Genomic DNA, 14,170 nt, shown 5'->3' with positions numbered 1-14,170 from the left:
AAGAAATACCTCCCGACACATAATAGTAAAAACATCAAGTGCCCAAAGTAAAGAAAGAATACTAAAAACAGTAAGGGAGAAAGGTCAGGTAACATATAAAGGCAGACCAATCAGACTCACACCCGATTTCTCAACAGAGACTATGAAAGCTAGAAGAGCCTGGACAGACATCATGCACTCCTTAAGAGAGCACAAGTGCCAGCCCAAGCTGCTATACCCAGCAAAACTATCAATCACCATCGATGGAGAGACAAAGATATTTCAAGACAAATCAAAATTCACACAATATCTGACCACAAACCCAGCACTACAACGAATTATAGGTGGAAAACCCAATACAAGGAGGGAAAATACAGCCTAGTAAAAACAAGAAAACTCCTAAACAAGAAAACTAAAAGAAGAAAAAAACACAGACACAACTCAACCCAAAAAAGCAAAAATGGCAGGAAACAGAAACAATTATTCCTTGATATCTATTAACATAAATGGTCTCAACTCCCCAATAAAGAGACATAGACTATCAGACTGGATACATAAACAAAATCCAGCCTTTTGCTGCATACAGGAAACTCATCTCAGAGACAGAGACAGACACTATCTCAGAGTAAAAGGGTGGGAAAAAAACTTCCAAGCAAACAGCTCCAAGAAGCAAGCTGGAGTGGCTATTCTAATATCGAATAAAGTAAATTTCCAACCAAAAGTTATCAAAAAAGATAAAGAAGGACACTTTTTACTCATTACCGGGGAAATCTGTCAGGAGGAACTCTCAATCCTTAACATATATGCTCCAAATAAAAAATCACCCACATTCATAAAAGAAACTCTACTAAAGCTCAAAAAATACATTTCACCCCACACAATAATAGTGGGAGACTTTAATACCCCACTCTCACCAATGGACAGATCAGGGAAACAGAAACTGAACAAGGACACTGCAAAACTAGCAGAGACTTTGAACCAACTAGAATTAATAGATATATACAGAACATACTATCCTAAAGTAAAAGAATACACCTTCTTCTCACCACCCCATGGCACCTTCTCGAAAATTGACCACATAATTGGACACAGAACGAGCCTTCATCGATATAAGAAGATTGAAATATTCCCATGCATCCTCTCAGATCACCATGGTCTACGGCTGGTCTTTAACAACAACAAAGACAACAAAATGCCCACATACACATGGAAACTAAACAACGCTCTGTTAAAGGATAGCAGGGTCAAAGAAGAAATAAAGAAAGAAATTAAGGACTTTCTAGAATTCAACGAAAATGATAACACAACATACCCAAACCTATGGGATGCAATGAAAGCAGTATTGAGAGGAAAACTCATAGCCCTAAGTGCTTCCAAGAAGAAACTGGAGAGAGCTCACATCAGCAACCTGACAGCACAGCTAAAAGCCCTAGAACAAAAGGAAGCAGATATACCCAAAAAGAGTAGACGGCAAGAAATAATCAAAATTAGGGCAGAAATAGACCAAATAGAAACAAAAAAAAAAAAACCATTGAAAAAATCAACAAAACAAAGAGTTGGTTCTTTGAGAAAATCAACAAGATTGATAAACCCCTAGCCAGACTAACTAAAGGGCAAAGAGAGAGTATCCAAATTAACAAAATCAGAAAGGAAAGTAGTGACATAACAACTGAAACTAAGGAAATTCAAGAAATTATCAGATCCTACTACAAAAACTTATACTCCACAAAATTGGAAAATCTGGAGGAAATGGACGAATTCCTAGACAGATACAAGGTCCCAAAGTTTAACCAGAACCAAGTAAACCATCTAAATAACCCTATAACACCTAAAGAAATAGAAGAAGTCTTCAAAAGCCTCCCAACCAAAAAAAGCCCAGGTCCAGACGGGTTCAGAGCAGAATTTTATCAGACATTTATTGGGGATATAACACCAATATTCGCCAAACTATTCCAAAAGATAGAATCAGATGGAATATTACCCAACTCATTTTTTGAGGCTACAATAACCCTCGTACCTAAGCCACACAAAGACCCTACAAGGAAAGAGAACTTCAGACCAATCTCACTTATGAACATTGATGCAAAAATACTCAACAAAATCCTTGCAAACCAAATCCAAGAACACATCAAAACCATCATTCATCATGACCAAGTAGGCTTCATCCCTGGGATGCAGGGATGGTTTAACATAAGGAAATCCATCAATGTAATCCACCATATAAACAAACTTAAAGATCAAAATCACATGGTCATCTCACTAGACGCTGAGAAAGCATTCGACAAAATCCAACACCCCTTCATGTTAAAAGTCCTGGAAAGAACAGGAATCCAAGGCCCATATTTAAACATAATAAAAGCAATATACAGCAAACCAACAGCCAACATCAAACTTAATGGCGAGAAACTTGAAGCAATCCCACTAAAATCAGGGACTCGACAAGGCTGCCCACTCTCTCCCTACCTATTCAACATAGTACTGGAAGTCCTGGCTGGAGCAATTAGACAGCAAAAGGAGATCAAGGGGATACAAATCGGAAAGGAAGAGATAAAAACATCACTCTTTGCCGGTGACATGATAGTGTACTTGAGTGACCCCAAAAATTCCACCAGAGAACTCCTACAGCTGATAAACAAGTTCAGCAAAGTGGCCGGATACAAAATTAACTCAAACAAATCAGTAGCCTTCCTATACTCAAAGGACAAACATGTGGAGAAAGAAATTAGGGAAAAGGTACCCTTCACAATCGTTACAAAAACTATGAAATACCTTGGTGTGACTCTAACTAAGGAAGTGAAGGACCTGTATGACAAGAACTTCAAACCTCTAAAGAAAGAAATTGAGGAGGATCTCAGAAAATAAAAAGATCTCCCATGCTCATGGATTGGAAAGATCAACATCTTAAAAATGGCCATCCTACCAAAAGCAATCTACAGATTCAATGCAATCCCCATCAAAATTCCAACCCAGTTCTTCATGGAATTGGAAAGATCAGTGTGCAATTTCATATGGAATAACAAAAGACCTAGAATAGCGAAATCCATCCTCAACAACAAAAAAAACATCTGCGGGAATCACTATCCCTGATCTCAAGCTATATTACAAGGCAATTGTGCTGAAAACTGCATGGTACTGGTACAGAAATAGGCAAGTGGATCAATGGAATAGAATAGAAGATCCAAAAATGAGCCCTCATGTATATGGTCACCTGATTTTTGACAAAGGAGCAGTAAACATTCAATGGAAAAAGGACAGCCTATTCAACAAATGGTGCTGGTCCAACTGGCACTCAACATGCAAAAGAATGAAAATAGACCCGTTCTTATCGCCTTGTACAAAGCTCAAGTGTAAGTGGATTAAAGATCTCCACATTAAACCAGATACACTGAAACTATTAAATGAGAAAGTAGGGAAAACCTTAGAACACATAGGCACAGGAGAAAATTTTCTGAACAAAACACCAATGGCTCAAGCTCTAAGGTCAAAGATTAACAAATGGGACTTAATGAGATTGCAAAGTTTCTGTAAGGCTAAGGACATTGTCAAGAAAACAAAACGGCAACCAACAGAATGGGAAAAGATCTTTACCAACACCACATCAGATAGAGGCCTAATATCCAAGGTGTACAAGGAACTCAAAAAGCTAGACACCAGAGAATCAAATAACCCTATTAAAAAATGGGGTACAGAGCTAAACAAATCATTTTCAGTTGAGGAACACCGAATGGCCGAGAAACATCTGAGGAAGTGCTCGACATCCTTAGCCATCAGGGAAATGCAAATCAAAACAACCCTAAGATTCCACCTCACACCAGTCAGATTGGCCAAGATCCAAAACTCAGATGACAGCAGATGCTGGCGAGGCTGCGGAGAAAGAGGAACACTTCTCCACTGTTGGTGGGGTTGCAAGCTAATACAACCACTCTGGAAATCTGTCTGGCGATACCTCAGAAAATTAGATATAGTACTACCTGAAGACCCAGCTATTCCACTTCTGGGCATATACCCCAGAGACACTTTAATACACAACAAAGATATATGCACCACAATGTTCATAGCAGCTCTATTTATAATAGCCAGAAGCTGGAAAGAACCCAGATGTCCTTCAGAAGACGAATGGATACAAAAATTGTGGTACATATACACAATGGAATACTACTCAGCCACCAGAAACAATGACTTAACCAAATTCTTAAGAAAATGGCTGCATCTAGAGAAGATCATCCTGACTGAGATAACCCAGTCACAAAAGAACAGACATAATATGCAGTCACTGATAGTGGGATGCTAACCCCAGAGGCTTGCACTCCCCCAGAAACAACTCACAGACTGTATGAAGTCCAAGAAATAAAGAAAACAAAAAATATACATATATTCACAAAACAAGAAGACTTTGACTATTTCCATGTTGCGTTTTGTTTTGCATGTACTTTACGCTTATTGCAACTAGTAGGTTTTCAATGCATACTGTCAAGCCTTTGAAAAAAATCAAGTACTGACTAAAAAACATATTCACATGGTTTTATGTAAAATTTATTTTAATGTCTGAAAAAACAGTACTGACAAAAATGTATAATTTTAAGCAAAAAATGTTTAAAATCTTTACATTTATCTTTGTTTTGCAAAATAAAGTCAAAAAAAAACTAAAAAAAAAAATCCTATGGGAAAAAAGCCTTTTCAACAAATAGTGCTGGTTCAACTGGCAGTCAGCATGTAGAAGACTAAAAATTGACCCGTTATTATCTCCTTGTAAAAAGATAAAGTTCAAGTGAATCAAAGACCTCCACATGAAACCAAATACACTGAAACTAAGAGAAGAGAAAGTGAAGAAGAGCTTAGAACTCATAGGCACGGGGGGAAATTTCCTGAAAATAACACCAATGGCTTACACTCTAAGATCAAGAATGGACAAATGGGACCTCATAAAATTGCAAAGCTTCTGGAATGCAAAGGATACTGTCAAGAGGACAAAATGGAAACCAACACATTGGGTAAAGGTATTTACCACCTACATCTGATAGAGGATTCATATTCAATATATACAAAGAACTCAAGAAGTTGAACTCCAGAGAATCTAATAACTTTATATTAAAATGGTGTACAAAGCTAAACAAAGAATTCTCAACTGAGGAATACCAAATGGCTGAGAAGCACCTAAAAATGTTTAATATTCATAGTCATCAGGGAAATGCAAATCAAAACAACCCTGAGATTCCACCTCACTCCAGCAAGAATGACTAAGATCAAAACAGCAGGTGTCACATGCTCCTCAGGCAGAATTGCTTACAACTGTAAGAGTGGAAGGTGGGCAGGGTGCAGAATCTCAGGTAAGGATCCCACCTCTTCTATCCATGAGAGAACATCAACCATCAACACTCACGATCCTGGGACATCAACCATCAACACACACAATCCTGGGATTGTCTTGCAAAAGTCACAGCTGCTCTGATGAGTATGACAAGTGTCATACACAGAGGTCAGAGCTCTATGACCCTGGTGAAGAGTGACAGCTTTGTCTTCATGCTTCGTCAATGTTAGTCTTTCTCTACCTTGGGGGATCTGGGGTCTTCACTCTTACTCATTCTTAGAATTTGAAAGATAGTTGAGAGAGATTGATACATGGAGATAAGCTATCAAAAGATCATAGCAGGGTGGATCCGCCATTTTAAGAAGTATAAACCTGCCCTAGTGAAAAATTACCGGATGCCAGTTACCTGACCAGTAAAATTTCTTGTTTGCTTATTTTTTTAATATTATTGGTTCTTTGTGAATTTCACATCATGCACCCCAATCCCGCTCAACTCCTCCTCCCCTGTACATGTTTTCAACTTCCCAACAGAGAAAATATACCATTGTGGAAGCTGTAGTATGTCACATTGTGTCCCACAATACATCATTTTGTCCACACTTTATAGTTTGCACATGTTTATTGCAATGAGTCCATGGTCTGGTACGAGGTCTGCTACCATGCAGAGGTTGTCTGTTTCAGGATAACTCCCAAGCCCCAGATTGGGACTCTCTGGCTCACTCCTGGCTTTGGGAGCTTATCCCAACTATCACACTGCCAGACTGGTAATGGTACAGGCTAGCTCTCTGTCCAGGAGCCTGGCACCAGACTGCTCATCTACTGATCATTCGGATGTTCAGAGGTCAAAACACTGATCATAGACATAGCCTCTCTCTTCTCTGCCATCTACTGACGAACGTGTGACACAGCAACCACACCTGCAATGGCTCTAGGGGCGGGGAATTCTCTGTTAATGATATGATACTATGTGATGCTTGCAAACAGAAGCCGAGCATAAATGTCCTCTGAGAGGTTCTACCAAGCAAGTGCAGAGATCCACATTGGAGGGAGTTCAGGAAGTCTTATGGAAGAGGTGGGGTTACGATTGATGGCCCCTGAGAGGATCGGAACTCCACAGAAAGACTAACACAGACAACTAACCTGGACCTTTGTGGGCTTTCAGAGACTGAACCAATCAGGAAGCATACACTGGCTGGACATACACCTCTCACACATATGTAGCAAATGTGCAGTTCCAGCTTCAAGTGGGTCCCCCAAGAACCGGAGGAAGTGCTCTCTCTAGCTGTTGCCTGTCTATGAATCCTGTTCTCTAAGTAGAATGCCTTCACTGACCTTGGGGGGAAAGGATGCCCTAGGCCTACAGAGACTTGATATGCCAGGATGTGGTAATACCTATGAGTGGCATCCACCATCTCAAGGACAAAGGGAAGGGGGAGTGGGGAGAGGGACTTGGGAAAGACTGAGATGGGAGGGGCACCAGTAGACATGGAAAGTGATTAATTAATGAAAAAAAGAAATGAATAGAAAAACAGACAACTGTATCATAGTTTTTAACTCAGGGGATGGTAAAGAATAATGACCAGAGAAAATGGAAGAGCCTGAGGAAGAGGTGAAGTTCCATGAAGCTATTTCCTCTAGATAGAACTTTTGTCTTGTAAAGAAAAGAAAAGAAGACTCACATACTTCATAAAAAAATACAAGAACTCATGAGACCTTACATAGCTCATTAATTTCTCCACAAGATTAGAGGGCTGTAACAGTTCTAAGAAACAGGAGACTTTGCTCAGGGGACTCCAGTGATACAGCTTTCATGAAGCTCATTAATGATAAATTGGTGATTTGAAGGTGGAGCTTCCTGAGGCCCCTGTGCTCATAAAAGTGCCCTCACAATTTTTCCTAAGAATCTCTCTGCTGTAGCAAGCAGAACAAGGGTGGGGTTAGTTTTCTAGTGTGTTATGAATTTCCTGGGTGGAATAAATAGAAATTGTCCCAAGGTAAATCAAGCAACAATGAGTCAGGCAAAATGGGAACAGAATAGCTCAGTAGTTTAAGCTGTTTGGTAGGCCTGGCCATCGAGAATAGCACAGAGAAGATTTGACTGGCATAACTGCACTGTGCATTCAGTACCCTGTATGTCTAAATCAACAGGCACTAAAATTCATATAAAAGAGGATCCCAAGAAAAAATTATGTGTAGCATATGACCACTAAAAATAAAATCTGCATACAATATACTTTCAAAAAGAAACCAGGGATGCATCAAAAAACAATCCAACCTGATCAAATAGGCTTAATTCCAGAGATACAAAGGTGTACAATGTAAGAAAAAACATCAACAGAATCCACCATATAAGCAAAATTACAGAATCATTAAATTAGATGTTAAAAAGCCTTTGACAAAATCCAACATCCCTTCATGATAAAAGTATTAGAGAAATCACAGAATCAAGGCACACAACTAGGCATAATAAAAGCAATATATATCAAGTCAATAGACAATAAAAACTAAATGAACCGGTGGCCTTTGGGTGCAGAACAGGCACCACCCATCACCAGGAACAGCAGAGATCCAGGAACACAGGCATGGTGAGAAGGCATTCCAAGTAGCCGGGGAGCAGAGAGATCTCTGCCAAAGATTCGGAAAATGCGCCCCCCCTGCTTGGCTCAGGGAACCAGGAACCCTGCATTGGGCTGTCTGTTTCCAGCAGGCAGGCCTTGGGTGCAGAACAGGCACCATCCACCACCAGGAACAGCGGAGACCCAAGAACACAGGCCTGGTGAGAAGGCGTTCTGAGTAGGCAGGGAGCAGAGAAATCTCTGCTGAGCACGAGAAAAGTGCGCCCCCTCCATCCCCTGCTTGGTTCAGGGAAGCAGGAACCATGCTTTGAGCTGTCTGTTATCAGTTGGTGTCCCATGCATACAGAATTGACAATCAGGCTATCTGTAATGCTAAAGATACTGTCAAAAAAAAAAAAAAAAAAAAAAAAAAAAAAAAAAAAAAAAAAACAGCAGCTAACAGAGTAGGAAAAGATCTTTACCAACCCCACATTAGATAGCGGCCAAATATCCAAGGTATACAAAGAACTCAAAAAGCTAGACACCAGAGAATTAAGCAACCCTATTAAAAAAGGGCACAGACTTAAACAAAAAGTTCTCAATTGAGGAATATCGAATGGCTGAGAAACATCTAAGGAAGTGCTCAACATCCTTAGCCATCAAGGAAATGCAAATCAAAACAACCCTGAGATTCCACCTCACACCATTCAGTTGGCCAAAATCCAAAACTCAGATGACAACAGATTCTAGCGAGGATGTGGAGAAAGAGGAACACTTCTCCACTGTTGGTGGGGTTGTAAACTCATACAACCACTCTGGAAGTTAGTCTGGCCGTTTCTCAGAAAAATGGACATAGTACTACCTGTAGACCCAGTTACTCCACTTCTGGGCATTTACCCCAGAGATGCTCCAACATACAACAAAGATACATGCACCACAATGTTCATTGCAGCTCTATTTATAATAGCCAGAAGCTGGAAAGAACCCAGATGTCCTTCAGTAGATGAATGGATACAAAAATTGCGGTACATTTACACAATGGAGTACTACTCAGCTATCAAAAACAATGACTTAACAAAATTCTTAAGAAAATAGATGCATCTAGAGAATATCATCCTGAATGAGATAACCCAGTCACAAAAGAACAGACATAATATGCAGTCACTGATAATGGGATACTAACCCCAGAAAGCTCTGAACACCCCAGAAACAACTCACAGACTGTGTGAAGTTCAAGAAAAAAAAAGAATATATTTTAAATGAAATAGAACTGTATCACATCCCCCTTTCCTCCCTACAGCCCCTCCTAGTCTCTCTCCTATCCCCTCTAATTAATAGCCTCTTTTCCTATGTTATTGTTACATATATAATATGTGTATGTATATGTACCCACAAATACTTAATTACTAAAAGGATAAACAGGCTGAAAAAGAAATTAGGGAAATGATACCCCTCACAATAGTTACAAACAATATAAAATACCTTAGTGTGACCCTAACTAAGCAAGTGAAAGTTCTGTATGATAAGAACGTCAAGTCTCTGAAGAAGGAAATTGAAGAAGATCTCAAAAGATGGAAAGCTTTCCCATGCTCATGGTTTGGAAGAATCAACATAGTAAAAATGACCATCTTGCCAAAAGCAACCTACAGATTCAATACAATCCCCATGAAAATTCCAACTCAATTATTCATAGAGTTAGAAAGAGAAATTTTCAAATTCAATTGGAATAACAAAAAACCCAGGATAGCAAAAACTATTTTCAACAATAAAAATAACTTCCGGGGGGAGAGGGAAATCACCATTTCTGACCTCAAACTGTATTGCAAATCAATCGTGATAAAAACTGTGTGGTATTGGTACAGAGACAGGCAGGTAGATCAATGGAAGATAATTGAAGACCCAGAAATGAACCCACACATTATTGATCTTTGACAAAGGAGCCAAAAGCATTCAATGGTAAAAGGACAAATGGTGTTGGTTCAACTGGAGGCCAGTATGCAGAAGAATCCAAATCGATACATTTTTATCTCCTTGTACAAAGCTAAAGACCTCCAAATCAAACAAGGTACAATGAAACCTATAGAGAAGAAAGTGGGTAAGAGCTTAGAACATAGAGGTACAGGGAATAATTTCCTGAACAGAACACCAATGGCTTATGCTCTAAGATAAAGAATCAACAAGTGGGACCTAATAAAATTGCAAAGTTTCTGTAAGGCAAAGGATTCTGTTAAGAAGACAATATGGCAACCAACAGATTTTCAAAGGATCTTTACCAATTCTACATCTGATAGAGGGCTAGTATCCTATCCATACAAAGAACTCAATAAGTTAGACTTCAGAGAATCAAATAATCCTATTAAAAAATGGAATACACCCAATGAAGGAGTTAGAGAAAGGACTTAAGGAACTGACAGGGTCTGCAACCCCATAGGAAGACAAAATTATCAACTAACCAAACCCACCACAGCTCCCAGGGACTAAAACACTAACCAATGAGTTCTTATGGAGAGACCCACGGCTCTAGGTGCATATGCAGCAGAGGATATTCTCTGGTATCAGTGAGAGGAGAGGACTTTGATCCTGTGAAGGCTCGCTTTCCCAGGGGAATGCCAAGACACTGAGGTAGAAGAGAGAGGTTGGGAGAGGGAGCACTTTCATGGACTCAATGGGAGGGGGGGAAAGGATTGATGGAAAGGGGATAACATCTAAATTGTAAATACAGAGAACTCCAATAAAAATGGGGTACAGAGCTAAACAAAGAATTATCAACTGAGAAATATCAAATGGCTGAGAAGCACCTAGAGAAATAGTCAACATCCCTAGTCATCAGGGAAATGCAAATCAAAACAACCCTGAGTTTCCACCTCACACCAGTCAGAATGGCTAAGATCAACAATCCAGGTGTCAGCAGGTGCTGGAAAGGATATGGGGAATGCTCCTCCATTGTTGGTGGAATTGCAAGCTGGTACAACCACTCTGGAAATCCGTTTGGCAAGTCCTCAGAAAATTGGACATAGTTCTACCTGAAGACCCAGCCATACCACTCTTGGGCATATACCCAAAAGATGCTCCAACATATAACAAGGACACATGCTACACCATGTTCATAGCAGCCTTATTTATAATAGACAGAAGCTGAAAAGAACCCAGATGTCCTTCATCAGAGGAATGGATATAAAAATTGTGGCACATTTAATTGTGACATACTACTCAGCTAGTAGAAACAATTACTTTATGAAATTCCTAGGCAAATAGATGGAACTAGAAAATATCATCCTGAATGAGGTAACCCTGTCACAAAAGAACACACATGGTAATCACTCACTGATAAGCAGATACTAGCCCCAGACAGCTTACAATACCCAAAAAACAATTCACAGATCTTATGAAGCTCAAAAAGAAAAATAGACCAGAATGTGAATGCTTAGTCTTTTTTAGATGGTAGAACAAAATACTCATGGGAGGAAATACATGGTCAAATAGAGGAACAGGAATTGAAGAAAAGATCACTCAGAGGCTGCTTCACCTGGGGACCCACTACATATGCAGCCACCAAACCCAAGCACTATTACTGATGCCAAGAAGTGCTTACTGTCAGGAGCCAGAAATGGATGTCTCTTCAGAGGCTCTGCCAGAGTCATACAGATACAGTTCAGGATGCTTGCAGCTAACCATCAGACTGAACATGAGGACACAAAGAAAGAGCTAGAGAAAAGTCTGTAGGAGATGAAAGGGTTTGCAACCCCATTGGAAGAATAGCATTATCAACCAACCAAACACTCAAGAACTCCTAGAGACTAAAACACCAACCAATATGCACACATCAGGAGACCCACGGCTCCAGATGCATATGTAGCAGAGGATATCATTGTATGGCATCAGTGAGAGAAGAGCCCTAGGTCCAGTGAGGGTGTGCATTTCCAGTGAAGAAGAATACCAAGGCACTGAATGGAGACGGTGGTTGAGAGAGGGAGCATCTTCATAGAAGCAAGGGGATGGGGGATGGCAGTGGGGAAAAGGGGGATAACATCTGAAATGCAAATGTAGAGAATATCCAATAAAAATAAATAAATAAATAACCTCAGGTGACAGAAGATGCTGGTGAGGATATGGAGAAAAAGGACCACTCCTCCACTGCTGGTGATATTGAAAGCTGGTTAAAGCACTTTGGAAATCAATCTGGCAATGCCTGAGAAAGTTGGAAATAGTTCTACATGGATACCCAGCTATACCACTACTGGGCATATACCCAAAAGATGCTCCAACATATTACAAGGACACATGTTCCACACGCTATGTTCACAGCAGTTTTATTTATAATAACCAGTAGCTGGAAACAACTCAGACATCCCTAAACATAAGAATGGATACAAAAAAATGTGGTACATTTACACAATGGTGTACAACTCTGCTATTAAAAACAATGACTTCGAAATAAAATTAGCTACTGCTAATTATCAGAGGGATTAGAGATTGGCTGGCTTGGAATAACCTGGTTGCAGAAGAACATGAGGAGGAAGGGAGCCACCACAAGGAGAGCATGAGCATTTGGCCAGGAGAAACAGTTCTGTGAATGAAACTCAGTAGCCATTTGGGAGAGGTGAGCTGAAGAGAGGAAGATCTGAGCTCTATTTCCAGCTGCATGCAGCCCAGAGAACAAGTAAGCAGAAGGACATGGCTCTGAAGCCACATGAGCGGAAGGAGAAATGGGATCAACGCCTCGTGAAGAAGCCCCGAGAGTCAGAAAACTGTCCATCTGTGGAGCTGAGTGAGAGCAGGCAGCCCCTGGAGGTGGGCAGACCGGGGCAGGATGCAGAGCCCACTTGTGATGAAGGGACAAGGAAAGTCCCGTTGCAGCCCTCCAAACAGGTTCCGCCGACTAGGTGTCTGGAGACATCTAGAGTGTCTCTATAAATGGATGTGGGGGACCATGCTCCTGCTAAGAGAGGGGAATGTTCAGCCAAAGGCTTCAGGTTGGTGGTCCAGGAGTGAGAGGAGAAACCAAGGAAAAGGATGGCCTCCTGGAGGAGCGTTCCTGCCCAGATGAGGTGTGCTACCCAGAAGGGGGGCCGCTCCCAGCCAGCCCCTGGCACCAGAACGGCCCGGCCCAGCACCAGCAGAGCAACAGCCCAGCCAGTCCAGCCAGCCCCAGGGGCCCCTCCCAGCTCCGGGGCAGTCCTGCCAACCCCAGCGCCCACTTCTGGGCCCTGGTCAGCACCATCGTCCCCAGCTTCTGCTTCCGGCCCCAGATCACGCCTGGCTCAGCCCGGCATGCCACTCTTGGCACTTCCAGGCTCCAGGCAGCGCCAGCAGTCCATCCAGACTCCATGGCATCGCCACCGACCACTTCGGTCCCTGTTGGCCTCATGTCACCTCTGCCGGTCTCTACTGACCGTATGGCACCGTTGCCAACCTTTACGGTCATGGACCACACTGTGTGCCTGTGACCAGCTCTGTAGGGCTACCACAGGACATCACTGCCAGCCCCCTCAGTCTCTGCTAGTCCAGTGCCAGCAGTGCCTGCCCCCTCGGACTTTGACCTTGCAACCACGCCATTGTCCCACCAGCTGCCTTTCAGGCCAGTGCTGCTGCCCCCAGCAGGCACTTTTGGCAGAGCCAGCCCCATAGGTCCCTCTTGGGCCAGCCTACCTGCTCACAACAGTCCTCGGCGGGCCCCAAGCAGCCTCAGCAATTAGTTGAAGGCCCAGAACAAACTAGTCCTCCCAAGCCTGCCCTGCTGAGCACTAGACAGTCACAACAACAGAAGTGCCCACGTCTTAGCCCAGAGCAACCCCACATACCCAAACAGCCCTTCATGGGCCCAAAGAAGCCCCTGCGGTCACTTCTGGACCCAGACCAGCCTCGAAAACCCCAATCGTTACTTCCTCTTCCTGATCGCCCTTCACTTCTGGGGCAGCCAAGCTTGGCCCCCCTGCCTCTTCTGAGGCCCCTGTGTCAGCTGAGATGGCAGTCCCTGCTGGGACTGGTGCCAGCTCGTCATCCCCGGCCTTCGATATTGGGCCATCCCTTCAGGCCCCTGAGGTCACAGTGGACTCGACACTCTGCCCCAGGGGTGGCCCGTCAAGCCCCATCTGTGAGTCCTGGAGCCTGAGTCTTGTAGGTAACTTCCTGGGTGAATTAGGTATGCTACAGTTGGACTGCACTAGTGAGAGCAGGCTCTCTTTAAGCCTGAGATGGTTTCCCAGACTGCCCCGAGGATGGTTCCAGACTACTTTGGCTGATTTGGCCCATCGCATCAGGAGAGAGGAACTCCATGTTGTCCCATTGTCCCCACTATGAGTGTCAGACCTCTTGGCGTTACTGTGCT

At 42.3% G+C, this 14,170-nt stretch overlaps 1 pseudogene across 1 annotated transcript; it reads left to right on the top strand.

Moving 5' to 3' along the window:
• Positions 1–9,912: 9,912 nt before the first annotated feature.
• Positions 9,913–13,954, top strand: LOC308428794 (annotated as a pseudogene). The gene is made up of 3 exons: positions 9,913–9,937; positions 12,491–12,711; positions 12,891–13,954. The product of its transcript is annotated as an uncharacterized misc_RNA (transcript).
• Positions 13,955–14,170: the final 216 nt, after the last annotated feature.

The sequence above is a fragment of the Micromys minutus genome (assembly GCF_963924665.1).
Source record: "Micromys minutus genome assembly, chromosome: 13".
Taxonomy (NCBI): Eukaryota; Metazoa; Chordata; class Mammalia; order Rodentia; family Muridae; genus Micromys; species Micromys minutus.
This window is presented reverse-complemented; position numbering and strand designations above follow the sequence as displayed.